This window comes from Manis javanica, chromosome 18, assembly GCF_040802235.1.
Source record: "Manis javanica isolate MJ-LG chromosome 18, MJ_LKY, whole genome shotgun sequence".
Classification (NCBI taxonomy): domain Eukaryota; kingdom Metazoa; phylum Chordata; class Mammalia; order Pholidota; family Manidae; genus Manis; species Manis javanica.
The window spans coordinates 11738589-11766244 of record NC_133173.1 but is presented as its reverse complement, the minus strand read 5'-3'; the positions used below and the strand labels follow the sequence as shown (position 1 = coordinate 11766244).

Here is a 27656-nt window from a genome sequence, read left to right as displayed (position 1 = left end):
TGTCTTCTTAAGCACACTTTAATCCAACTGAGACAGTATCTTTGCCAATGTTCAGATGATACAGAGAGTGACAAATAACAACAACAAAAACAAAACACACCACAAAGTTATGTTTTGGTCATATGAGATTATACTTTGACTCTGAATCACAGAAAGAGCCATACCGAGAACATGGTTGAGACTTACTATCATGCTGAGAAGTAACTAAAGCAACAAATTGGACAACATTGGCTTGAAGCCTCTACTGCAGTGTTTCTCAAACTTGTGGCACTTGAGTTTCATGCAGGTGACTGCCCCAGATCAAGGCAGAGGACACAGTATGATGTCTGTGGCACTCATGCCCTTCTCTTCAACAGGTGGTCCCACTGTAAAGAGCTCGTTTTTATAAGAACTAGTTTGAATTGTGATTGCTCTATGCAGTCACAATGAAAAACCCAAAATGACAAACATGAAAAGATAGTCATATGCTCCAGCTGTCATTAAGACAAATTAAAAACTGATTTTCTTAAACCTGCATCATTCATTCAGGATGCACTGAGAGCTTGTTCTGTGCCTGGCGCTGTGCCAGGGACTGGGAACAGAAGTGAATCAGCTGATCTCTCAGCCTCCAGGGAGCTTCCAGCCCCAGGGGAGAGAGAGACATATAAAACTAACCGGAACAGTGTGGTTCATCTGTTCTGATCGAAGTGCAAGCACTAAAGAGGAAGTTAACAGTACCAATCATTTTGGCATGAATGCAAAGTTAGGACTACATTCTGGCAGGATTTTTTATTGGTCACAACTCCATGGAGTAATCTCCTCTGATATTTGCACGACCTTGTCTACTTTCACAGGTCCTTCTCTCTGTCTTAGACATTCAGGTAAATGCCCAGCATACAACGAGCTGAATTTTTTCCCTTTAGTAGGAAACTGAAGTGTGGCTCATCAGCTGGACTAAAAAGAAACTCCGTCGTCTCGGAAATGTCCTCAGATCTACCCGTCCCCCCATGAAAATGACAGGGAGACAGAAGAACGCCCTCAGTTTAAGAACTGTCTGAGAACCCCACAGCTTCTTTTCACAAATCCCAATAATCTGAGGAGCAAGGATCTTGATTTTCCCCCGGAGGGATAAGAACCTGACCTGACCTACTTTCCCTTTCCTCTCTGCATCTCCCCAGCTGGCGCTCCCATTTCCCTCTTGTACCCCTCCTCACTGTGGCCCACCTCCCACATCTGAGTCCCAGATCACATCACCTCCCCTAGGAAGTCTTTCCCAGGCAGTTTTCTGAAGTAGGAGGGACCACTGTCACTTTCAAGCTTCCAAAGCTCTTTTTAACTGGAGCTTTATCATGTTTCTTGCCTCTTCCCCACAAACTTAAAAAGTCCTTGAAGCCAAGGCCCATGACTCTGTACCTACGAATGCCTTGTGCCATGCTGGGAACATCCTACTGACTCAATAAGTGGATGTAAATAAATGCATAAGTGAGAAAGCTTTCACGGAGAACAGGAAAATAATCATTCTCCCCACTCCTGCTAGATTCCTATAATCTTCATGCTAACTCGTGGTCCCACCCACCCTTCCACCTCCTCCTGACACCTCATGGCCCACCCCCCAACAGGAAGCTCTAATGCAGACTGGGACTGGGGTATAACCAGGTGGGCACAGCTGATCTTGACTTGCAAAATAGTCCCCTAGGACTGGCTGATCCTAACCAACCACCACCTTCCAGATGAGTAACACACACATGAGTGGTTCCTTCCTACAAGTTGAGATTTGAATACTATTTGTCACTCCGCTGCTGTGAATCAAAATAAGAAGTACACTGTTTTCCACGGTGGCCTTAAAAATAGTAGATGCTTAGCTTCATGGAGATGCCATAGCCTCCTGGTGACTTCAACTTATACTGGGTCACCAAACTTTAACTTGTATTGGGTCACCGAATTTAACCAAGATAACAAGTTTACTTTATTTTGGATTCTTCCTTCTGTTTGGCTGAACATACGTTCTCAGTTAGCTTCGTGTATTTCCAGTGCCCCACTGATTCACCGAAGAGGAGAAGCAGAGAAAGCTGGGGCTGTCCTGCTTGTATGAACCAAGGCTGGCAATTCTGGTTTGGGTGAGTAGAACCAGGAGAACCAGTCTAAGCTGGTTTCCCAGAGGACAAGGCTTTAACTCTTTAGCATCCCAGCATCTGGGTAGGTCCCACTCATCAAGAACCCTTTCCCAGCATGGCTTGTCTGTGAAGAGCAGGCAAAGGTCCTTCTCACAGAGGAGAAAATAACCCCAAGCAGCCAGCAAAACATCCAGGCAATCATCTGAGTGTTTGTGGGGAGCTACACATGTGGCACTGCACCAAACACAGGATAAAGCATTTAGGTCTCTTAAGGAAGTGATAGTCCTTCAGACAGTTTTGAAATGGAAAACTGAGACAATTGGAAATAGGTGGAATGCAGCTACCTTCACATTCCTCACCCTTCAATCCACCCATTCCCCCTCAAGAGCAGATTCTTAAATCCAGACACACTTTCGTACACAACCAGAATGGAATACTTTGTGACACTGATTGTATTAACAGAAGGTCTGACATGCGATGTCCTTGGTTCAAACCCTGTTTCTGCTACTGCCTAGCTGTGTATGACCTTGGGCATATTAATAACCTCTTTGTGCATCAGTGTCTACATATGTTATATGGGGTAATGCAACTAATTGTGTTTTATGCTTGTTGCAAGAGTTAAATTTAATACATAAATAAATGAAATAGGAACATGCTGGATTACACAGCTAAGGGGTTCTTCAGATAGGACATTAGATAAAAACTGATGTTGCAGGTTTTAAAATTAAAAGTGATGGGATACAGGTAGAATTATCCTCACAGTGTCCACCTGCTACCACTTGCTTTGCCCAGGTCTACATAGTTAATATCAGGACAGCCACCATAGGTTTTGCTTGTTATTTGCTTCCTTGCTTTTTAGACAGATAAATAGATAAATAGAAAGATAGATATTTAAGGCAAGCAAGCAAAAAACTACATAGATAGACAGACAGATGGAGAGAGATTCTAAGGAGTGTATTTTCTTGAATTCAGTGAACATGGACCTGTTTAACTTAAGAAACCACCCTCACAAGAAAATTGAAAAAAAGAAAAATTAAAAAAGAAAATTAATAAGGATAGTTCAAACGCTACCCATGCCAATTTGGTAGGTTCGTTAATGATTCTATCATTGTTATTACATAAAGCTGTTGCGGTAATACTCAACGCATAATCTCCTTTCCTAACTGAAATAAAAAAATCAGTTCTAAAGTCTGATTCCTCACAAAATCTGCGAAAAGATATTGGAAGTAGATTACAAGGGAAAAGTGAGGAGATGCCTGCCCTGCCTTTTGTCCTGCTATTAGCACCTGCAGGCAGGCACTTCTTGCGACAAGAATGGACAGCTCTCTGCTCTCTAAGAATGCTTTCCTGGGGTCCCATGAGGAAACAAGACTTCTCGGTAATAGGGAAGTTCTTCTTGTCATCAGTGTCTGTCTCCATCCTCACAAGGAGCACATTGGAGTGTTTGAAATGTAACTGCTTATTTTAATGTTGCCAATTGCACCGTTTGCCATGCATCAACCTGTGTTCATCCCCCAGAATAATTATGATCAAGTGTTGCCCCATATTATAGGTGCTTTCTTCTTTTTTTCCCCCTGTGTCCCCTCCCCTTACAAGTGCAAGTGCTCTGCTAATGGGCTTTCAAATGGAATAATTAGCCTGCCCATCTTTGGTGGGGACACATGATGCAGCAAGCGACACTGGTTCATCTCTGAAGTACAGAAAGTTCAGGGTCATACTGACTCCAAGCTCTAGAAGCAGCAGACTGTGCCACAGAGGGGACCTGCTGGCCCACCTGCCTACTAGCTCTCATTCGAGTGGTCTGGGGCGTGACTGCAGGCTAGGAAACCCTTTCCTGGCTACCTGCTGGCTGGAGCAGACCTTCAGGGAAGGACACTGCTCTGTCCCAGAGAGAGGCTTCACTGAGCCCTCCAAGTAAGCCAGTTTCTCCTTTGAAGCCAGTCTGGGACAGAAGCTGCCAGCCCGGTTCCATCACCCAGTTTCCCCAGCAGCATAAAGGAGACAGTAATAGTACTTACAGCTTGAGGGTGTTGTGAGGATACAGAGATAATGCAGGAAAGGTGCTTAGCCACTGCACAGGGCTCATGGTGCCCGTCAGTCTTCCTATGTCTATTTTTCCTCCATGTCTTTCCCCAAAGAATCTTTCTAGCTATTGGTAATCATCTTTGCTGTGCAAAAGTTAATCCCCACGAAAATCACTGTTGGGCAAAGCCTAGAGATGGGAAGGTCAAAACTGCAAGGAACAGGATTTTGTCAGAACTGGGCATGGAGATGGGTGGCGGGAGAAGATGAAGAGCAGTGGACGGGAACGACGTGTGCACGGCAAGCCCAGCCTTGGCTGCTTAGGTCCCAGGTGGTCATGCAATTGGCCTTGCTGACCCAGGGCAAGCGGAATGAGATTTTGCCCATGACTCTAACTGCACACTGAAGCCCTGTCTTCCTGTGTGCCACATCTCCACGCCTCGCTGCAGCGCGAGGCAAGCGCGGACCTTTTAGGCCCAGGAGGCGCCAAGGTGCAAATCGAAGAACCCGGGGTTTCAGGCAGAGAAAACTGGGCCCAGATGCCAAGTCCGGGTGGGGTGGGGGAGGCGGGTCCTACTTTTCTCCTGCGCTCAACTGAGCCTTGAAGCAACACAGCCCCGAGGCCATCCAATCAAAGCCACTTTCCCCAGTTCTTACAGATAACACTGCCCTTCCAACTCAACCCCAACATGCTGGCTGCTGCAGAAAGCCATGAGAGCACCGGGCGGCAGGGAAATCCTCCCCACCCCATCTCCTGGTCACACAAGAAAGGGAAAGAACTTGGTTTCCCAAAAGTGTAGTTGTAGGTGGCTGGGATTTGGAGTAGGGGTGCGCTCTAGCTCTCAGGACCACAGAGCGCATGCTCGCTAGTGTTGCTAGATGCCTCCAAGAGCGGTAACTGCTTCTAAAGGCAACCTGATGTCTACAAGCTCCGGGGGAGGCTGAAGATCCCCCGGGAAAAGACATCAGCTGGAGTCACATTGAAGCCCATACTGAATGCCAAGCTCCCCTCCCATGTCTTCCTCTCAGTATCCCCAACTCGCGCACGGACACACACACACACACACACACGGTTAGGTGAACCCCAATTTAAGGCCTAAGGCTTCCTCACAGGGAGCAGACGGCCAGGTCCCCCGGCTGGTTCTTTCTCCCGGGAAGTGATTGGTCTTCCTCGCTTGTTCTGCCCTCTTGTTTCAGCCACCATCAACCCTCCGCGCCCCCTAACAGTTCTTTGGAGCCTCACTGATGTCTGCTCTGCAGGGCGCTGAGAGAAGAGGCCATCCCAGCGGGGCCGCGAGCCACTCAGCCTTCTCAGACTGTCCTGCGTGGATGAGGGTGACAATGCTCTAGCTGGCGGGGTAGCTTCCGCGCCCGGTGCGCTAATCCCTGCAGCACCCTGGTCCCTCCCAGGGCCTGTGAAGCACTGCAGCCTTTAGTACGCGCCCCCTTCTCATTTCCTACCCTCTTTAAACTAGCCCTGGGGATCGTATTCAGGGCGTAGGGGTGGGAAGATCAGCCTGGCCCTTCACACACTGTTCTCCCAACCTGCTGCTCTCCTAGCGACCTTGCCAAAGGCTGCGCTTGCAGGCGCGAGACCCTGGCTGTCCTGGGGTGGAGGTGGGAGTGGGGTGGGGGAATGAATCTACAGTTTGCTCTCTGCTCCTAGAAAGCTGTGTGCAACCCGCGAGAGGAGCCCATGTGGAGTGCAAGGTACCAGAGAAAAAAGTTGGCCCTGGGGTCACAGCGACAACATAGCTGCGGGACAGGGGAGATGCGACAAAGTGTGGGAGGAGTGATCGGAAGTTCCACTGGCCAAGGAAGCAGGCCAGAGGCTGCTGTGGAGAGACCAAGGTGGCGAATCCCGCTGGTGGGGAGGTTCTGCCCGGGCCTCAGTGTGGAAATCCGGGGTGGGGGTGTCAATCAGAGTCCATGTGAAGGGGGAAGGCGCACACGACGGGGCGTCGCTACACCGGGCCCCAACCTCTGGTTCCTAATCACAGTCCAGGAAACTATGTCCTCTGGGCAAGTAGGTACCAACACGGGCCAAGTGAAGGCTGGCGGGAAGGGGTAGCGAAGGTGGCGCTGTGGAACCACCGCTGATGGCAGGCAGAGCCAGAGAATCCAAATGCAGTGGAAGAGGGAGGGCAAAGGCCTTTGTGGCGCGGAGTTACTCCCGACTGTGTATTGATTTCCCCAGTTTCTGCAATTCCAGGACTTATCCTCATCCTTTATTCAATCTCAGCTTGGGGTTCTGGGCCACTAAGGGTCCCGTCTCCAGAGTATCACCCCGGCTAGGGGCAGGTTCCTTTAGCTCCGCCCGGGGGCGCATGGAGCCCGGTGTCCCAGTCCCCGTGGGCAGCTCTGCCGGGCGGGCGGCTGACTCTGGCAGGAGGACTGGCAGCCGCAGGCCGCGAGCGCAACTATTTTTGAAACGCTGTGCTCTCCCCTGAAAGGTGTTATAACAGCAATTCAATTACATTAAGTGGCACATACAGTCCTCGCAGCTGGGAAGTCGGTAACTAACCGACCGACCGGTGTAAAGGTATACGGCTGAACGCACCTTGCTTTTTAAATTTCCCGCTCCTCTTAATATCTCTTCTTTCCGTCCTTTCTTCACTCTGTGTCAATTGTAGTTGGAGCCCAGGTTAATTAACTCCAAAGAGCTTAGTCTATCCGGACAGAAACACACTGAGAAATCGGCGCAAGATTCTAAAAACTGGACGTGCCGTCAAAAAGATTGTTCAAAGTACTTAAGTTTCCTTCCACCGCTATAGCCCTTGCTTCCCAGGAACGGAGTTTAGTCCCCGCAGTCAAAGCCGCCTGAGAAAGTGGTCACCTGGGCTTGCATGACACGGAAATTCCCATATCAGGGCTTTGGGATCATAGGGCCTCGGACCAAGAGATGGTGCCCACTAAATCCCATAGGGCATGATCTGCAGGCATCCCATGGAAAAGGCGGGTCTGCTCTTGGTGTGCAGACATTTCGAATTCCTTGGAGACAACCAACACACTAGGCATTTGTGTCATGGCGCATTTCATGCTAAACTTTAGTGTTCCATGAAATTAACAGTATCAACAAAAATGAGGCAAGGTATGTGTGTGTGTACGGGGGGGTGTGCATTCCTGAATGGCGCTGAATCATTTCTGTATTCCAGACGTTTAAATCTAGAGGGAGGACTGGTGGAGGGGGAAGACTCTTTAGATGTCAATCCTTTAAATAAAGGTAAAATTAACATTTGCTCCTTTGAAGTTAGAGTGTAGACGGCTTACAAGTGGATTTTATTTAGTGGATGTCAATTCAAAACGGGAAGAAAGGCGTTGCCTCTCATGAGAGTTTTTAGTTGCATAAAATTTTAAAAACATAATTTTAGAAAAGGCTAAGATGGCAACGCGGGAGTTGGAAGGCTTTCTCCCCGCTCTGCGGGGTGGGCCTCTCCCTCTCCCAGCAGCCGCGGGAGGTTTCCAGCGCTGGAAACGCTCAGTTTCCCCCGCCAGTGGTATCGCAGCCGGAAGATGCCTCCCGACGCTCCTCGCTACCCAGCGGGTGGGTTTTGGTGTTTCACTCCTGGTGGGGGCAGAGAGCGCAGAAGAGGGGTTGGGAAGGCCACCCAGCCTCCAGCGCCCCTGGGCCCTCCACCTGAGCCTCCCATAACCTAGGAGGCAACCCCACAGCCAGCCGGTCTGGAGGAGTTCAGCACATAAGAAAAGGGGTGTGGGGTGTCCTCGCGGTCACCCTACCGGAGACCAGCCAGGGAGAGGCGCGCGGGGCCCGGCCTAGCCAGGGTTCGGCCTGGGTGACCTCGGAGCAGGGTGCTCGGCGCCCGCACTTCCCTGGCGCACCGAGCCCTGGCCTCGGGGCGGCCACTGGGCGTCTGGGTTTAAAACACAGATTCGTTTGCTTTACAACCCAGAGGCGAGGGTGAAGTCCTCCAGTTTCTAACCTCCAGTTTGCAATTATCCGCTGGGCCCTGTCTTTTCTTTCTTTCTTTTTGGTTAGGTGAGAACGGAACAGCGAGAGGAAGGCTCCTCTCGTGTCCTCAGCTCCCAGGGCTGGCGATGGTAGGAGACAGGGACCCCCGTCCATATAACCCGAGGTCACAGGCAGCCTGTGATTCGGAGTTGTCGCCCTCGTCCCCGACCCTGGAATTGTGGTGCAGAGGTTGCGGGACGGGCGTTCCGCGCCGGTCCCTGGCGAGGCCCGAGCTGCGTGTGTTCCACCTCCGCTCCTGGTTGTGGGCAAAGCGCGAGGTCTTGAAGCCCACTTCCTTATGGTGTTTTTTTTATGCAGCCTCCTGCCCACTCTGCACTCTGCAGGGAGGGTTGCCAGCCAAGACGCCCCCGCAGGAGCCTTGAATCCCTCTCCGGCCTGGTTCAGAGAGAATCCCGGGCGCCCGGCGCGCCCGCGGTGGCGTCGATGTCAGCGGAGCCCTTGGCCGGCTGCGCCGCCTTCCCGCTGGGCAGGGGCCAGAGCGGCTCAGACTCGAAGCGGCACAGTCCCCTCACGGCCACGGTCCCCTCCCCGCCTCTTCCCGCTTCCCCCCCGCGGATTCTGCCGGCCCTTTTTCACTACAAGCGCTTCTCCTGGCAGCCAGGACAGGCCGCGACGTATTCATAGCACAAAACGCTAATTTTAAAGCCCAGCTGTGGGCCTGGGTCCTTCGTAGGAGATCGAGAAAAAGGGGGATTGAGAGCCCTGGGGGTGGCCCTTCTGCAAAGAGAAGACTCCCCTTCGTTTGCACCTCTGCTCAAGTTTTTAAAAGTTATACTTAGGACCTGTTTTCTATTCCTTTACTGTGGACCTGAAAAAAAAAAGAGATTTGGAAAAGCCCATCTAAGGGTAGCTGCTGCCCCACGGACCTAGGGTCGCTCTCTCCAAAACCTCCAGGGCAAGAAGTTCTGTGGCCAGAATTGGCAACTTGGGTGTCTACGCAGACTCTAAATGTGGGGCTTGAGGGGTACACATACTCCATTTCTACCCCCACCCAGGGCGCCAGGGGCCAGGTTCTCCCCCTCGGCCTAGTATGACAAAGCTACTGCTGCTGGGGTCTGTCCCGCTGGCCCGGTGGCCTGTGGGGTCCTGTTACCGGGCCTCATTCTGGGGCCCCGGCAGCCGCTGCCCCAACCTGCAGAAGCTAGAGCAGTCAAAGATTTGAACTTGTGAAACAAGTTAGAGCAACCCTTAAACTTTTACGTTTCTGCCCACCTGTTAAAGAACACGAATTATTAACGATTTGAGTTGATAATTCAGGAAACAAGAGGCAGTCATCATACTGGTTTGTTCGCCCACTGTGAGTTCCCTACTCAGGAGAGATCTCTTAATATAGGCAGGTCCTTAGCGGCAGTTCTCAGGAATCTAACCTCTCTTCTTCTTCGTCTCAGCTAATGAAACCCAAACTATAAATCAGATTATTTACCTCAAATACCTTGTTTGAGATAGCCAGATAAAAATTAAAACTGTCCAAGTGATAATAAAGAAGTCCTTTTTCTGCTCTTCCAAAATTCACAAAACCAACAAATTAATTCTAGATGATTTCCATTTTGGAATAATTGGCATTACTTTTGTTGTTCCCAAAGTGGTCTCCAGCCCTAGCTGTCTAGCCAACTTCTTTGCATCTACTCAGCCTGGTCCCGTTTCAAAGTTCCTTGGTTTGATCTGTTCTCACAGAAGCCCCCTCCCCAGTTCCTTTTATTTTCTTTCCCCTGGCAGATCAATCACAGAGACAATTGATTTTTCTGTGTCCTGTTTGAACCAGAAAGTGCTGACATCTTGGGGTGGGAGGGGGCAAAATAAGAGTGAGCAATAACTCCCAGGAAATACAGGGCAGTCGGGCCAGTCTCCACATATAAGTGATTAAAGTTCTGAATGCATACATATATGTGTGTGTATACTACTGTTTAAACCCCCATGGCAGTGGTAAGAAGTTTCAGTGTAATACAGGAAGACAAACTGAGTGAGAAGTCATATAAATAATCTGGACAAATGAAGAGGAGAGCCCAGCCTAAATGTCTAGGAGTAGATCATTAATGATGAAATTCTAAATTCCTGAGCTAGGTCCTATGCTTGCTAGAAAAGAATCATTTTTTCCTCTTTTATTGGAAATAAGACCCTAAATTCCTTTTGACTGAAAGGAAGTTACCAGACAAGATGCAATTTTCTCTTTCTTTTCTGACAACTCTGTCATCCACAGGATCACAGCCATGTCAGGGTGTCTGTCTTGGAAAGAAAAAAAGAGAGAGAGAGAGAGAGAGCTGGTGAGAGAAGCCCCTGCAGCCTGTGGCCATTTCTGCATCAAAATTTTCCAGACCTCTATTTTTGATTGTGATCCCACTGATCTGAGTTTGAAATGCTAGCGCAGTGAAGCCCCTAAGCCTTCAATCGTGTGAAATTTTCAAAAGATCTCTAGAAGCAATCTCAGGCTGCCTGACCCCTGACAGGCACCGATCTCTTTATTCCTCTCTCTGCCAGCACTTCATTTGTTGGACTATCTTTCAGATTTGCACCTCCAGATGACAAACCTGAGTGTTTATTATGTGTACATGAATCGGAAATCTTCAAGCCCGCATAAAAGCTACATCTTAAACATAATATTTAATTTCCCAGCCTAAGTGCCTGCTTCTTTATTTGCTTTTTATTAGCTTAAATAATTTTTCCAGGTCTCCCTATGTGTCACTTTGATATTTAGATGATTCTCCCTTTTAATCATCATTTCCCCCTTGAAAAATCCCTTGTTGCCGGCGACTGCGGGGCTCACAACTGCAACGTCACTGAGCGGCGCGCGGCGAGGCCGCAGAGCCTGGCGCAGAGCGGTTCCGACTGTGGGGGGCGCTTCTCCAGGCGGGGTGCGGGCCCGGAAGGTGACTGAGAAAAGCCTGTTTTTAGCCAATAGCCTAGGCTGGGTCAGGACCGGTGCCTACCCTCCCATCTCATTCCACCCCAGGCCCTTTAAATTCCGTATACTATTTAAAAAAAAAACCCTCAGGTGACTTGCAAAGGCGCTGGGGCAGCTTTCTTGAGCTCCTCGGGGTCTGCCCTGCTGCTGACGTCTCTGAGCGAGCGTGGGCGCTAGGTTTAGACAACCCACCCAAATCAATCAGACACCACTTCCTATCCGGGCACATCCTTGCACTGGCCTTTCTGGGAATCGCTAAATCCTGGGGGCTTGAGGGCACTAGAGGGAAGGAAGGGGGGCCTTCTTGAGGGCGGACTGCTTTGTTAAAATGCCCACTGCCAAATAATTCCACGGACAAGATTTTGGGGGTGGAGATGTCGCCCACCCCTCCCCAGTCTCAGCCCCAGACTGGGGCGTTAGGTCCCAACCGGGCACCTAGGTGGAATGAGTGGAGATACAGTCGCACCCCACCCCTGAAGCAAGAGGTGAATCGACACTCATAAGCAGTCCCAGGTCTGGAGGTGGTGGGCTGAGGCCTGAACCCCCTCCCTCTGTGTTTGGATGGGCTGTGTTGCTATGATTAACTTATTAAACCCCCTCGTAATTATTTTAATTTGACTCGAAAAAATACTTTGGGCGGCGTTTAGATGTGTTTGTATTTATCCATCCCCCCCATAAAACCTGTGTTAAAACAAATGTTACTTTTCTCTCTCTGTACATAGACCCTCCCTTTTTGAAATAGACCGCAGGGACTGCCATTAGATCGAATGGCAAGTCTTTATGGAAAGTGTTTTGCATAATTACATACCAAAGCCAGAACAGTCACCTCCACATTTTATGGGTCACAAACCATCAACAATTGCCACATTATTGTCCACGAAACCTTAGTCCCTTCGCTGACGGAGCGGACTCCACTGCCTAATCTAGAACGGGAGAGGATGGAAATTTCTTCTAATAAGAACCCGAGAAGATTAGGTCCCCACTGACAACGTGTTTACATATAGTTATAAAGTTCAGAGGACCGACGAAGAGAGGAAAGGAAATCGGACTAGGCCTGATTAAGAGCGGCGCATCGGTCTAATATAGATAGCGCATCAAAAGGAGCGGCTGAATGCTACTCCCCTTTTCAGATCCGACCCCTTTCCTACCTTTGTGATGCAGTAATTAAGATATTCTTATTTAGACAGACAGCTTCTCTGGTAACTGAATAATATTTGTTCCTTTGATGTCAAACTTTTGACAGTTATCACACCAGCACTGGGCAATTTAGCACAAATGCCCTCCTTAAAAAAATGAAAGAAAGAAAAAGAAAAAGAAAACCCCCATCGGTTTTGAAGAAATCTAATAAGTGTGATCCTTACCACGAAATGATCTAAATCGCCGCCGACAGGCCGCCCGACTATAAATTACATTCAGTGTTACATAATGAAGCCGAATTTGGGTTTTAGCTCATTGAGGCTGTATTGGTGGAAACTGGGGCAGGAACCCCACCAGTCCTGCGCCCCCGTTCCCAGTCCCAGAGCCCTTGCCCAGAGTGGGAGGAAAACCCCGAAAAGTCAGCCTGGGTCTGGGCAGGTACGGAAATGGGGGAGGGGGGAAGCCAGCCGACGGAGGGGGTGGGGGCAGGTGCGGGCAGAGCTCTGATCCCTCGCCCCAGCTCCGGAGAATCCGGAAGGACTAGCCACCTACTCCGGGGATGACACTTCGCCGTTGCTTTTCGGAGTTTGGTGGCCAAATTTGGGATTTGCCAGATGGCAGGATTATCTTCGCGTCTGTTATATGTGTAGGTTGCGGGGCGGGGGAAGGAGGATGGAGGGCGAAGGCAGGGAAGTCCAGAGACCGCGCTGGTTCCTTAAAGTACACGCATGTTACCCTCTTTGCCCAGTCTCGGGCGACCGCTGCCTGGACCCTCACCGGAGCGCTTGGCGTCCCCGAGCCACCCTGAGGCAGGCAGCAGGCGGCGTCCCCGCCGCCACCCCGGCCTTTCGGCGACGGCCCCCTGCCCGCCTCTCTAGACCAGGGACCCGAGCCCAGAAGGAAGGGCTGGGGGAGGCGATGAGAGAGCTTCCCCCAAGGAGAAAAAAGGGCGTAGGATAGTTGGGAGAGAAGAGGCCAGAGAGGGCGGGTTGGGAGGGATGAGACTGTGACGGTGACACCTGGAGAGCATTGTCCTTGCGAGCAACACCTGTCAATCTCCGCTCCGGGGTCCCAGGGCCGGGGGCGGGGAGGCCGCGGGTCTCCGCGGTGATGTCATCGCAGAGTCCCTTTCCGAAGGAGGGCGGGGAGCACAAGGAGGGGCGCAGAGCCCGGCGGGCTGGGAGAAGGATATGGGGAAGAAAAGAGAGAAAATAAAGAGAAATCGTGGTCACTCGCCGCGTGCTCGGTTCTGGATTTACATGGAAATCAATAGTCCAACATTAGTGTTATTTCTAAACTGGATTGGCCCGTCTTGCTTTTCACTGGGAGTTGGAGGACTGGGGTTACAGCATCCCATCCCACAACCCGCAATCCTTGGGAGTTATCGCGAAGCCTTGGGGTGACTGACCCTCCTTCCACACCCAGCTCCCTCCTTTCCTGGAGGTTTGTTTCAAGCTCAGGCTTCAGGTTTGAGGAGGAAACACTTGGCGATGAGTTTTGAAAATCTTCCGATGTTGCAGAGGGAAGGGGGAGAGTTAATTAACGCTGGGCTGGCTCAGCAAGTGGGAAAGGGGGCCTCGGCGTGGGTGGGCGGGCTAGGTACCACAAGGGGGTGCGTGCAGTGCCGGAGGCTTGCGATCTGGAGGTCCCGGCTTGGAGGCCTCAGTTTGGGGGAAATGATCTGCAATGGCCTCCGGGAGGGGCTGCTCAGGTACCCCCAGGGAGTCGCCCGTAGGTCCTGGGGAATTCTGAGCTCCCACCCCCACCCCCGGCCCACAGAACGCCACTGGACTCTCCCTCTTCCTATTCTTTGCGGCCTGAGCTAATTAGCAGCCTGCCAGCGGCCTGATTTATGGAAACGCTCGGGCGGGAGGAGACGCGCCGCTAGCCTGGTCCGGGCAGCCTCGGGGCGGAGTAGAGGAGGAGTCTGCACCGGCCCCCTCAGACGACTTTCCCTCCGCCCGCCAGAACCTGGAAGTTGCCGTCCCTCTACCCACCTTGCAACCTGGAGGTCTTAGAGGCCCCCGCGTCCTGCATGCCCCAGCCCGGGACGCGGGAAGCCTGGCGCCAGCGGGGCGGGCGGAGGGCGGGCGCCGCGTAGCCTACTGCGGAGTCCCGACCGGCAGGTCCCAGCTTCTGCTGACCCCGAGGGCGCTTGGGGCACGGCCAAAATCCTACTACAGCCGGAGCCTAGTGCGCCCGGGTTGGGCGCCTCCCTTCCCACGTCTGGATCCCCAAAGAAGGGAAATCCGACCTACAGGGTAGGGGATGCTGCACCAGGTCGGCTTCGGGCTCCCAGGCCGCGAGGAGGCGTCGCAGGCCAGGGTGGGGCCGAAGGGAAGCAGAAGCCCAGCTAACTAGCCCCAGGTTACCAGTGCCTGTTTGGTGGGAGCGGGGGGAGCATGCTCCACTTCGCTCTGCCTCCCATAACTTTCTCCCGGGACTCATCCTCAGAGTCGGAACCTCCGGCCAAGAGTGAGTCTGAATTTGGAGCTAGATGAATGAGACGCCACCGACCTTCTCTATGACCACCCAGCCGGGCACTTGCCCACAGATGCGGGCGCCCTCTTCTCCCCTTTCGCGGTTTGCTCTCGGTGGTCAAGGGGCAGGAAAGTCCACAGGGGCTACTTCCCTTCCCATTTGACCCCAGAAATCAGGATGCAGAGGGAAAGAGGTGGAGGAGTTAAGGGAGGAAGCGCAGTAGGACCTGTTGCTGGTGCTCCAACAAGCGTCGCCACTCTCTGGGAAGACGCTCGAAGTCAATCTTCAGGAGACAACAGTGGAGGGGGGCAAAGAAGAGAGGGGCAAGCATCTGAGCCCTCCCCACCTCGGGGAAGTGTTGGAGGAATGAGAGACTAGCCGACCCAGAGGGCCAGAAGCTGGAAAATGCCCCCCACCCCAACAGACACACGCGCGCGCGCGCGCGCGCGCGCACACACACACACACACACACACACACACACACACACTTGGGGTGGGATAAGGACTAGGAGTGGAGATCAGTGGGAAGGGGGCCATGTCCACAAGTCTGGCAATGGCCGAAATTGCAGTTGAGGGAGACAAGATCTCCCAAGAAAATGTTTCAGATTTTCAATTCACCTTCCTCAGAAGCCATATGTGGACTCTGACTGGGTTAGGTGCAGAATTGACACCTTTCTCCCCCATCACAAGACCTCTGGACACTGGCCTCTGTCCCTCTCCTTTCCGGACCTCCCTTGAAGACTGGAGACATTTGATGTTACTGAGAACCCAGTGCCTGCCTCTTCCCTCCAAGGTCCCTGGAAAATTTGATTTTCTGCTCATTTTCCTCACTTTCCTCCCCTGCCTCTGCCACCACCATTTCCAAAGGGTTTGTAAGATCTAGGAGTAATGCCCACCCGGCTGGAGGAAGGACGCTGACACCTTTCAGATGGCCTGGGAGCTGGGCTGAGCATCCATCTATTCAGTTCCCTGAGTTCCCAACTGCTGAAGGCTAGGGTCACCTGCCCAGACACACTGAGGTGCTTCAAATCCATGGCCAAAGTCTAAGCAGAAATGGGGAGCCGCCCCCACCAAAATATTTGCTTTCAGGCAGGGCTGGTTCCAGGCTGGCTCGGTCACCTGAGGGCCACACTCTCCGGGCAGGGCCTCCCTAGGCCGCCACTCCCAGGGCACTGGCAGAGCACATGCTGGCCGTTAAGCGCCCAAATAATATTCTTCATTCATTCGTCTTTTTCAAAGTTGATTTATAGCAATCGACAGGTTAAAGCCTCATCTGACTTCATTACTTTTAAAAGCTGTCTATTTCACAACTGTCACTTTTCATCACTTAACTCAAATAAATACTTGAAGAAATGAATTGGAAGAGACTTTTAGATCATGTTTATGATTCTTGGTGGCCACGTTAACATTCCTAATGACCTGACCCTCTGAGTTTCCGTAGACTCCTAAATTGAGCCGAAAATTCTTGCATTTATACTAGAGAACTGCAAGGAAGATGAGATGGCCAGAAATACGGGGTAAAAGAGGAGGTGCTGCTGGCCAGGAGTCTGCAGCCAGTGCAGGCTCAGCAAAGCTTCCCGGAGGCCGCGTGAGCCCAGCCGGGTACCGAGGCCACTGGGGAGGAGGGCAGCTCAAGGGTCAAGGCGTTCTGGTGGAAAGAGCTGCTGAAAGGAAAGCCCAGCCTAACCAACGCGCTGTTCGCTCGCCGTTGCTCTAGATTCACAGAGCTGGGCTGCAAACCCACAAGGAAATTCACGCACGATGGAAGTGCTGTTCATTATGACTATTACCACTGTTATTCCTATCGTTTCAAAATAGATTTTAAACATCCCCACGACCGCAGGTTGGGGGTGGCGAGGTAAAAGGCATTTCATCCCGGTCATCTTTAACGTAGAGTGTGTGAGATTCCCAGGGAAGGCAGACGTGTGGAAAGGAAATCGTATGGACGGAAGTGCGTTCAATAAATTGAAATAGCTTCTTCAACTTTGCTGCCATTTGCCTGATGCTGGGTCTTCTTGGGCTGGTGTTACTTTTTTCCCCTCTCTCTCCTCCACTCACCCACTCACACAGAACCAGCTCTCAGAAATAGGCCAAAAAAAAAAAAAGGAAAGAAAAAGAGAAATTGAGAAACAGAAAAGAAAGAAAAAATAAAGAACGAAAAGGAAAAGTAAGGGAAATTACAAGGAAGGAACAGGAAAAGAGAAACCTATTAAACAAGATAACTGCTTAGTTGGGGGAGACAAAGCGATATCAAGTCCATAAGATTTGCTTTCCTTTATTTTTTTTTTCTTGAAAAAAGTAAATAGAGGGGAAGTCTCCCCTGGGAAGTTGGAAGACTCCCTGGTGTTTGGGGCTGGCCTCCCCGAAACGGGCCGAGACCGACCCCGCGCGCGGGTCCGGGAGGCTCCGGGGTCCCCGCACCCTCGTATCAGCCTCGCCCGGGTGCCACCAGGAGCGCGAACTGCGCAGATTCTGGAAGGAAGCGGGCCCCCGACTCGGCCTGCCGGGTTACTCGCTGCCGCCGCCAGCTCCCCGTGCCGCGGCCTCGGGCCTTCGCCTACCCCGCGGACCGGCGGGCTCAGCGGGTCCGAGTGCTCCCCGACTTTTAGCGCCGAGGCGCGAGCAAGCCGGCGGCAGCGCGGGGCGGCGGCGGCTGCCTCACTGCGGGAACGCGTCCTGCACACTCGGTCGCCGCCAGCCCTGCGCGCTGCCGTACCTTGGAGCGCCACCTAGCTGCGGAAACTGGAATTGCGCGGCCGTGCCTCCCAGCCTTCTGCAGCCTAACTTGAACCTCACCGGACTTTTTTCTCTATCAAAACCATAAAAGAAGCCGAAACGGGCTTTCCTCCCGTTAGTTAAAACCTATTATCTGTGACCGATATATCCCACAATGTCTGCACTGGAATGAAGGGAAAACAACAGGAGAAAGAGAAAAAAAATACAGCTACAATTTCACCAAGTCTAAATTGCGACGGTGTTTTGGTAAAAAAGATAAAGGAGGGATGACTTCTCGGAGGCCATGAGTTCGGACCGCCGCGTTCAGGCCACTCAGCTGTGGCCAATGCAAATATTTCCCATGAGACAGGCATTTATGCAGTTATCCCTTCCCAATTACTATTTCCACTTAAATTCACTCATTCTGGTCAGTCGGACATCAGAGGCGTTCTGCCTTGCCAGGGGCCAGTCTACTGGAACCTCTTACCCCGCAGCCTTCCGCTCTGCTGACAAACTAACCACCCAGTGCAGCCCCCAAATATGTACACCTCTTGGCCTGTGAAAGCAACTGGCAAAAGTTACAAACTACACCGCATTTCTCTCCAACGTGCAACTGGCGCATTTGACTCCATTTTATTCAGCAGTTAACTTAAGAGGTTGTCCCACTCTTAAGTCCTTAGAACTAAAAAATATGCAGAAAAGTTAATTCACTTATACAGTGAGTCGTCACTTCAGTTTGTTTTCAAAGGACACTGCCCCAAGATAGGTGTTATAAGTAAAAACAAACTTCGCAAAACAAAAATTTTCCTGTAAAGACGCCAACCATGGTGTTAAAAGCAGAGTGTGTATCCTGTGGTCCTGTGAGTATTTGTGTGGTTTCTTTGTTTTGAAGGGGGTACAGACCTTTTCCTAGAGTAGTTTTGACTACAAGTTTGGTTTTGTTTTTGTTTTAAGGAGCAACTCATTGGGTCCCACATACAATGATGGCTAAACGGGAACTCTGGGGTGGGGGTGGGGCAAGTGTGTGGTGGTATAAGCCTCGGTATTTCCCTGCCTGAGCAAACCAAGCATATAGGACCTTTCGTGAAACTGAACCCTCCCTGAGTTGGCAGGGTGAACTCCCAAAGGGCTGGCGGGTGCTGGAAGAGTGCTCGTTCTCTCTGCTGCTTCACTCCCCACTGCAGATGAGGGGGGCTCAGAGAGCCCGTGCTCAGAAACTACAGGACTGCACCAGGAAAATACCCGGGGTAGCTTTCTGGATGGTTGGTCCCTTCTCCATCACCCCAATTTCCTCATCAGGATGTGAATGAGGATTCCTTACACCAGCCAGCTAAGGGAGGGTGGTCCAATCCTTGGGAATCTTGTGTGTTACATGCCTGGAGGGGTGTACTTTGGGGACAAGGGAGTTGCTAGAGATCCTGAGAGGTAAAAGGCAATGGCTGAGAGGGCCCTGGGGTCCACTGAGGGAAAGCGATGGAGAACAGGGGACAAAACAGAGGTGAGCAGAGCATTAGAAAACGATACTCTTGAATCTCTGTGCCTACGGTTTTGAAAAGGGGAGTCTCTAAATTGGAAAGGTTTCCCTTCTCTCTCTTTCTGCCTCCCTACTTCTCTTCCCTCCTTTCACTTCTGTCTTCTCCACCACCTCCTCTTCTCACATTCATATTTGCTGTTTTTTTTTCCCACCGAATAATGCCTGGAGATGAAAAATGGTTTTTATTGCTATTACACTTCCTACCGCAAGATGCAGTGCAAGGCGGCAGAGTTTGTATTACAACTATGTCACAATGTTTCACTGATGCAAAACATGTAGCCAGAGGGTGTTGCTAATGACTCCTGGATTAGAGGGAGATTGAGACTGGGAGAAGGAGAAAGAGAACAAGAGAGAGACGGAGGAAGGGAGAAGAGAGAGGAATTTCATTAGAGGGAGGGGGAGGGGAATCACCACATAATCAGGTCTAATAATCTAATCAGGATATTTTCAGATTTCAAGCTTCTTTCCACGCTTGAGAGTGTGAGATAGAGACCAGTATCCTTTTAACCACCACAAAGGTTTTTTTGCACGTTAATAACTATTAATTATGTTTACAGCCAGTTAGATGAAGACGTCTCCCTTGGAAAGGATCAAACTTCGGAAAACGCTTAATATTAGATTAACGGCTTTTCCTGGAGCCGAGGCAGCTTGGAGGGAGGTGGGGACCCGATAATCACCCAAGAGTGTGCGAAGCGCAACGCCCCCACCCGTGGTCCTGCACACAAGCCTGTGACAGCCTGGGTAGGGCCCAAGAGCCCCGCCAGGGCTGTGGCGAAGCGCGGAGCGCTGCGTGCGGCCCGGACTCGGCCTCCGCTCGTCTGGGCGAAAACGTCTCTCGGGCTGCGAACTCCTCGGTTCCCTCCCCCGGGACGAGCTCTACTTAGGGAAGCGGGAGGTTTCGCGGTTCCTACCGTGGCCCAGGCCGATCCCACCGCCCTGCGGTCCGCTTCTGCCCCCTGGGGCACAGCGAAGAGGGCATTCCCTCGGGCTGCAGCCCTTTGAACCCGGAGAGCCCTGGGTCCCGCCGGGACGCACGGAGCTCGCTCGGGGCCGGGCTGCGGAGGGAGTGTGGGTGGCGGGTGGGGTGGAAGGGGAGTGCGGGAGGCGGGAGGGGGCGAGGGGGCGGAGGGGCGGGGGCAGGAGCCCGGCGTTAAGCCTGGAAGCTTGGCTGTTTACCCAAACGATTTTCTTTTCAGGGCCGAGACGCCAATGAGACAAGATCAAACTCCCCTCTTCGGTGTGTGTGTGCGTCTGTGTGTGTGTGAGTGTGTGTGTGTGTGTGTGTGTGTGTGTGTGTGTGTGTGTGTGTGTGTGTGCGTGCGTGTGTATTGCCGCCTCCAAGCCGGCTTTGTGAATGAGGGTTCCGGGACGCCGGCTGGGAGGCCGCCCCAGGCACCAGCGCCTCCTCCCGGGGGCTCCGAGAAGCCAGGCTGAGGGCGGGGGCCTGGGCGCGCCGAGGGGCGCCACCGAGACACAGTGGTCCGGAGGGAGAGAAGAGGGCGGCAGGGACACAGGCCTTGGGGAGCTGAGGGCTGCGTCGCCAAAGGCCGAGCCGAGAGACTCAGGGTGGTGTGTGTGGGAGGGGAAGAGCGGGACGATCACATGAATCATGTCCTCCTTGCAGTGTCTTAGTTCCGATCCCTCCAAAGCTGAAATCTAGCTCCTTAGGCCACTGATTTCTTGCCGTCTCCCTCGCTCGAGACAGACTAGTTGCAAATTAGGCCAAGGTTTTGGCAATTGCGATACAACGCAGGCCCACGCATTCGCCCGGCCTGCGCCTGGGATCCTCCTCGAGCAGGAAAAATGGTTAGACAGCAAGAGGGGATGGATGGTCTGTATTGACAAGACCTTTGTCACCTTTAAAGGAGTCTACCTCCAAGAATATCCATCAGCCTGGGGAGAGTCGGGCGGGGGAAGGAACAGGAGCCGACCCAGCGGAGGCCCAGCCGCGCGCAGCAGGTGATCGCCGTCGTGGGCGTGGCTTCTGCTGCTCCAGTGTCCACCTAGGACTGAGTTGTCGTTTTCAAAACAACATTATTATTAGTGCTATTGATAATAAGATGAATCAGGGAAACAGGGGTATATATTTTTAAGGTCTAAGATCCGTCTACGTGTCATTGTATGTGTATTTAGTGGTACTTCTCTGACAACTCTTTCCCCTTGGTCCAGGCTGATTAAAAGCTTACCAAGAGAATTCTTCTGGAGGAAAAGATATTCCAATGCTTCTCACTCAGCTACTATTTGCTCCTTCTGCTTCTGCCAGCGCCTTTATCACCCCCTACACACACACAATTTCCTCACTGAAAGGTCCCTTTTTTATTGTTTGTAAACGGCGAGCCCTTCTCTTTCCCAGGATGTTCTTATTTAACGGAAATTCCCCTCCTGGCGCTGCCCTGGGCAGGGAGCATTAGGGACTTGATAACACTTGCTCAGGCCTCAATGTCTTCTGCGGGGGCTGGCTCAGGCCTGGACAAACCTCAGGCGCCATGGGGTTTCATCCAACACGCCCGGGTGGAGAGCTGTGGCTCCAGGGCTCAGAGCAGGTAGAGACAGCTGTTGGGCCCCTGGGCACAAAAAAGGGGGTTTGGGGACCTCAGCTGTGCTGTAGCTGGTGTGGAATAAATGCTTGCAAGCCAGGATATACTCAAGGAAGAAACCCGATATGCCTAATAATAATAGCTAACATTTATTGAGTGCTTACTATGCACTAGTCATTGTGTTCATATCCCTGGGAACCTCCAAACCTAAAGACAAAGCACATTAGCCAAAGGTGGGCCTTGGAGTGGGGAGGTGGGATGGGGCAGGCAGGTAGCCAGGTGGGTTAGATCGCACGGTTGGGATTCGAGGTTTCTGCCCCACCAGGCGTTCTCCCAGCCAGGAGAGGAGGAGCGCGCTGGCGGTCAGAAGCCGGGCCCAGGCGTCCTCCTTCCCTGCCTGTGGTCCTCTGCCCCGCGTCGCCATGAGCTGTGTGGGACCCAGGCCACCGGCTAGGGAGAGGGCAGGCCGGCAGGTTCCAGTGACTGCCGCGCTTCTTCATGCTGCAACTATGGAGGAAAGGAGGCTGGGCTGTGGGGGCCGTGAAGGCCAGGCCCGGGCCGGTGGCGAGTGCTTGGCGCGCCGAAGCCAGGCTCACGGCCAGGCCCAAGGTCCCGCGTCCTGCGCCTCCTCCCGCCCAGGTCGCGGCGGCGCTGCTCCAGGCGAGGTGCGCCTCCCTAGCGGTGCCAGGGGGCGCTTGACCGACTCGGGCCTCAACAGCCAAGGAGGGAGTCTCCAGCCTTCGCGGCCTGTGCGCGCCCAGGACAGAAGCCAGGCGCAGGCCGCGCTGCCCTTCGCCGCGCTCAGGCCGCTCTCCAAGCTCGAGGCCGCCCTCGAGAGTGGGAGCTCTGCTCCTTCCGCCGCCTCGTCCTCCCATCCCCCCTAGAGCAGGAGCTGGGGCGTGCCGGCGACCCTGTGCCGTGCCCCTCGAGGATGGAAAAAAGCAGGCGCTGCACTCTGTCTGGAGACAAAAGGCCTTCGCGCTCTGGCTCTTCCAGGCTTGGCTGCCGAGTGTTTCGCACCCGTCTCCATCTATGCAGAGGAGGCAAGAGCAGGTGGAAGTTTCGTTGCAGGGCTGGCTCTGAGCAGGGAGCGTTGATTGATCCCAGAAATTGTACACCTCTAAGGGCAGAGGCACAGCCCAGGCATCTGCTCCAAAAACATACAGTATGCCCCCAGCACTGCCTGCTAACCCCCATCCAGCTATCCTCCTATAAAGGGGCCCTGTCGTTGGGTTTTTTTTTTTCTCTTCCCTTCCTAGACTCATTGCAAATCACCTGGCAGCGAGGAAAAACGCCCGCCTGCAGATATCGACCTGCCGAGGTCACTTCTTTCCCTAAAAACGACTCTGGCTTTCCTTTTTGTAGTACACCCAAGGGAGACTTCACTGGTTTTAACATTAAAAAAAAAAAACAACAACCAAAACTCTCATTGGGTGTGAGATGTGGCTGGAACCCGCGGGGTCTGCTGCCTCCCCAACACGGACTCCCTGCTGCACCTGGAAAGCTGGCGCTGCAAAGAAGAAATAATCTTTTCCCGCAGTCTATCATTTTGGTATTACAAATAACAACTGTGGAGCGAAAAAATACCCCTGGCCTAAGAATATTGATAGATGATAGTAGCGATATTCACAATCGATCCTTTAATAGGCAGACGTCATAAATCATGTTCAATTCCCTGACAGCACAGTACTTCACTTAATAATATAATTAAGATTAAAACTCGAGAGGTATTGGAGGCAGCGGGTATTGATAGCTTCAAAAATTGCATTCTGGATATGATGGGAGAAGCAAAAGGGACCTTTGGAAAATACAACCCCTTTGCCAAAAGGTGGGGTCTTCCAGGTGCTCCTGTCCAGGGAGCCGTTTTGACCCTGCCCCAGCTCCCCACCCCCAGACACACACCTTTTTTCCCCACCAGTAATCCCCATCTCTGATAGGTGAGCAGAGTAGGCCAGCTCTTCCTTAGAAACTGTATGAAGGAGGAAAAGGAGAAATGGGCTTGGCCTGGGGAGTTCTCTGGATTTAGGAATCCCTCAAAGGTCCATTCCTTCGGTCTTGAATGGGGAGAACAAAATGTTCAGGAGACCTAGGAAATGATGTTGTTCAGTTCTTCCATTACAATTAATTTCCTCAACAGTGTTTTCAAAATTACATATAAATCACTAGTGGTAGGCAGGTACGCTCGTCCCTTGCATCCCTACAGTTTAAATGCCTATAAGCCCTTCCAGCTCCTCTTTCCAGTTACGATCATGTGCCTAATGATGAAAACCAAAACTTCACAGGAAGAGCAAAACCAAAGAGGCAAGGTCCCATGCAAGGTGACGATCTGCTCTTTGCTTCATAGGTAGAGCCCATGGTGAGTGTGGCTAAAATTATTTCAAAGAGTGGAATATTAATCCAATCAATCAGAGCTGACAAATGAGAAATATCTGAAAGCCAGTGGTAATTTACAACTTTGTTATTAGTTAAGAATCGCCTGCCTTGTAACAGTAATTAATAACACTTAGAGAGAAACCATTTGGAAAACCCCCTCCCATTCTTTTTATTTCCCTCTGTCTCTCAGGGAAGGAAAGAGAAAGGAAGTAAATGAGTGATCAGTAGAAACAGGAAAAACACTGAGTCGTTTGTGGGGAGAACAAAACTGGAAAATATAAAAGAAAGGGAAAAAAGATTAGCCCCATGGGAGGCCATCAGGAAATAAAGAAAATATGGAAGGAGGGGTAGTAAATCAGAAAATGAATTCTGTAACTATAACCCATGAGCAGGCTGGCTAAAGGTTGAATTTCAAACGGCCCAGAAACCTCATCAAATGAACAGTGCTGCTAAAAAATCTTGAAAGTGGCTCAGCTCTGAATCAAGGCAGAGCTCAGGGCATTGTCTGTTTTGTTGTTGTTAACAATGTATTTCTTTATAGCCCAGAAGCAGACGTGTGCAGGCTCTTTCCCAAATTCCATCCCTGGAGACCCGACCGGCTTTCATGTTTCTGTGTTAACTCTAGTCTTGGTCACAGATGATACCCACCCCCCAAGTCTTACATTGATTATTAGATTGTCTCAGCCCCACCTAAACAACACACCAAAATAATGACTTGTTGAAAAACTATAAATCATTTCAGTGTCTGGGCTTGGAAAACCACTTCAGTCAACAGGCTTGCTGTGAAAAGGTAAAGAAATTCCCAACCTCCTGGTCACTGAGGAAAAGCTGCTACTTCCCTGAACTTTCATTTGTTGGATGAGGGGATTTTTCAGGTTGGTTAAAAAAGGATGGAGGGAAAAAATAACTTTGGCAAACTTTATCTGGTCATTATAATAAGCCCCTATCTTGTCTCACTGAGCTCAGGCTGGGTCTACAGAAGGTAGCTGAAGATTGAGATTTATTGGTCTCTAAATGAAAAGATTCATTTGATGTAAGAGGTTAACTAAAAGTTCCTATACCGTGACTAGCTCCGGCAAATGCCTCTGTTGAGTCAGCACAAAAGCAGTTGAAAGAAATCTTAAAAACACACACAGATACACAGAAACACACTTGCTCACTTAAGCCGCAAATGCAGTTCTCTTTTCTTTGTTATTTCCTCTGTCATTACAAACCTGCTCCTTCCTAGGTGGCTGGGATGGTTGGCTCCCCCCACGCACACGCAGCTGAACTTTGCCTTTTTGTATCTTTTACTTTTGCCAGCAATGAATGAAAGAATAAGGGAGGAGGGAAAACGCATAAAGGGAGAAGTGAACTAATTCAAATAAAGCAGAATACGTTTGTAAATGAGGTTCGAGGAGGACAGAGAGAGAGAGAGATGTGTACGGAGGATAAAAGTAGGCAGACTTGGAAATTGATGAAATGGGTTTTCAGTGATTAGAGTCTATGGATCCAATAGGAACCTGGAAGAATGTAAGGCGGTGAACGGGGCACCATGAGAGAGGGGAGCAGGGAGAAAACAGCAGCCAGGATTGGAGATCCTGTGCAAGGAGCAAACTATGGAGATGCTAATGAGGGAAAATTAACCTCGGGTTGGGTCTGTGACATGGGCCCTGCCATTGAATGCCTGACCCAGGGGCTGCAAGCAGCTCTGCTCTGCACCAGTGAAATGAGATAATCGCTCTGAAACTCACCATCCTTGGTGCAAACAAGCTCGGAAACACTGCTGTGGAGAGTTCAGAGTTACTAGCAGCTCCTCCAGAGGAAAGGAAAACAAATGAAAAGCAACTCGAACTACAACCAGGCTCAGAAACCTAACCTGTCGAGGTTGGGTGCATTTGCTCAACTGTACAGCCCCTCCAGGCTGGTGCACTAAAGGAAGAGAGGAGCAGGGTCTGGGAAATGAGAAATATTTTCATCTCTAGTGTCACCAAAGGCTCGGGATAACTGGGCCTCGGTGAGGCAGCACAAGGGATAAATGGATTTGATCTCCAGGAAGGTGGCCACTGGGCCCAAGAATTATTGCTTAGCCAGAGAAAATATATGGGGGCAATGGGGAGGGTTACAGAACAGAGAGAAGTTGAAGAGGACAGACACAAAAACCAACAAAAAAGAAATTCAAAGGCTAATTTTAAAAGTGGATTGGCTGTGGTTAAACGTCAAGGACACTGAGACATTAAAATACACACACAGGGATTTTATTAAACAAACAAGCCAACAACCAAACGCACATCAAAAACATACTTATTCTTGCCGTCATAGGGAAAAGGGGTTTGCAATGATGGTGGGGTTCAGGTAGGGACCCTCCCGTCCTTTAGGGCTGTGGCCACACTCTCACAGCATATTCACGGGAACCCTGAAGTCCCCGAAGCAAAAGGGGCCTCCCAGAGGCTGTACGGGGAGGACTCCCTGTTGGAGGCAAAGGGGTCATGTTTCTAAGTTGAGACATCAACAAACCACAATCTTAGCGACAGTGACAGCGCAAAATTATGTTTAATGTTGCAAGGGGGAAAGGGGAAATATAAAATTAGTGGAGAGCAAATGTTTCCAGACCTTCTTTAGAATTAGGGCAGCGGCATAAGGATGGGCACACGTACAGGGTCGAAGGCGACCCCGCAAAGCCTCCGCACTGGGTGGAATCTAAGGTCCCTCCAGTCCCAAGACTCTTTGCTCCCTAGGAGGAAAAGGAAGCTTCTGAAAGAGGTTAATGACACGCCACCCAATCACGTCACTTGGTTCAAGAAAGGATGTTCTAGACGGTCCTGACGGAGATGACAGTTCAAAGCCTGGCCTGCTCTGTCCCTAAGCCACAGGATTTTTAAATTAATGATGAGGCTGGTGATGGGGCAGAAGAGCCTGGAAAGTGGAGAAGGAAATGGGGGTATAGAGGTGCAGCCCTGAATCCCTGCCCCCTCCTTTTGGGAACCTGGGTGGCTATGGGGAAAAGATGATGCGGGGAAGTAAAAATTATTTAATCAGTTAGCAAGCTCCTATTTGGACTTCTCAGTTCTGCCTCAGCTGTGCGGTATAGGCAGACAGGACCCCATTACTTTCTCGTGAGCCCCCAGGTCTCCATAGGTGTCCCCCACCCCCAGTCAGAGCCAAGGGCAGACGGCAGACGGGCAGCGGCGGGGATTTTCCCAGAGAGAGCCAGGAAAGTGGGAATGGTGGCATTTTCTAGAAGGAGGCTGCTGCTGTTCAATGGTGGAGATTATATTTCCTAAGCTGCTTATTTAAAAAGACAGAGATGAGAGAGAGAGAAAGACAGAAAGGGAGAGAGAGAATCACCTGTCCCGTCCTGTTGTGGTTATAACGAATATAATTCTGCCTTTGTCTGGAAACCACTGTATTACTGTGGTTATTAAACACTCTGTTTCCCTTCTTCGTGTCAGGTGAGGGGAGGCAGGATGAGAGAGAGAGAGACGGTGGATGGAAAATTCATTTCCAAATAATACCAATTAAAAATAAATGTATTTTTAAAAACTAAATCTGGTTAGTTGTGAGACTACAGTAAGAAAGAGAAAATGCGGGAAAACAGAAAATAGATTCTTTAAAGACTAATGTATGGATAACAATCAGGAAAAACAACTTGGGGGGAGAGGAGGAAGATCAAGGACCTTAGAAAATGGGGAAGCAGCTCTTTCTTGGAGTTTGGTTTCACACTTTGATTTTAGCAACAAGTATCAAAAGATCTAAACTAATTGATTGTCGAGTTCCTTGGCCCTTCTCCAAAGAGCAATATAGATTTAATTGTATGTTGCTTAAAACTCCATTTCTCCAACAGTGTGAAACATGTAATAAAAGTCATAAACCGTATCAGAGATTTTTTTCCCTC

At 51.0% G+C, this 27656-nt stretch overlaps 1 long non-coding RNA gene across 2 annotated transcripts in view; it reads right to left on the bottom strand.

Annotated features, from left to right (window-relative positions):
• LOC108400515 (uncharacterized) overlaps positions 1–19944 on the bottom strand; it is a 37085-nt gene extending 17141 nt beyond the window's left edge. For both annotated transcript variants that reach the window (XR_005056602.2, XR_001853909.3), the window contains exon 1: positions 19784–19944. This is a non-coding gene — a long non-coding RNA (uncharacterized lncRNA). The remainder of the gene's footprint in view (positions 1–19783) is intronic.
• Positions 19945–27656: the final 7712 nt, after the last annotated feature.